The sequence below is a fragment of the Myotis brandtii genome, unplaced genomic scaffold (assembly GCF_000412655.1).
Source record: "Myotis brandtii unplaced genomic scaffold, ASM41265v1 scaffold326, whole genome shotgun sequence".
NCBI classification, from domain to species: Eukaryota; Metazoa; Chordata; class Mammalia; order Chiroptera; family Vespertilionidae; genus Myotis; species Myotis brandtii.
In genome coordinates this window covers 204,786-205,467 of record NW_005362534.1, presented here as the reverse complement: position 1 = coordinate 205,467, position 682 = coordinate 204,786, and positions in this window count along the sequence as shown.

Genomic DNA, 682 nt, shown 5'->3' with positions numbered 1-682 from the left:
GAGGAGGCCCGGGAATCCGCCTGTCACTGCGGAAAAAAAGGGGAATCCTGCCTGCAACGCAGCTATCCTGGCCTCCCTCCGGAGGGACACGTGTGGGGGGACGGGGGTCCGGGAAGATGGGGACAGCACATTTGCAGCGGGAACCGAGGCACTGCTTGAAAATAAAGGATAAAAGACGGTTTATCCCTGTCGTTGGTTTAAAATAATATCGAAGTCCATTGCTGCTGTTGTCCAACTGTTGCAGCGACGGGTCCACACGCACACACACACACACACACACACACACACATTCACACATACACTCATCCATCAGCCTGTGATCCCTCGGGTGAATTAGGAGCAAAAAACGAGTAACCTGAGGATTTCTTACACAGCAGCTGGATGCATGCAAAGGGCTGTTGTTGCAGCAGCAGCAGCAACCCACAGCTCCGCTTCGGTCCAATGCTCCACCACACAAGATTCCCCAGCTGGCATGAAAGCAATGAAGTCATCGCCCAGCCAGTAGAGATGTAAAGATCTTAATACCTACCATGGATCAGGTTTCCAATGAGGATGAAGAGGTGATGAAATGGAAGGAGATACATTTCCAATGCCACTTTTTGAAAATTAATAATTTTTAAAAGACATCAGGGGTTTCAGAGGCAGAGTTGCCTCGAACAGACTGTCAAACTACAGCAGGAAG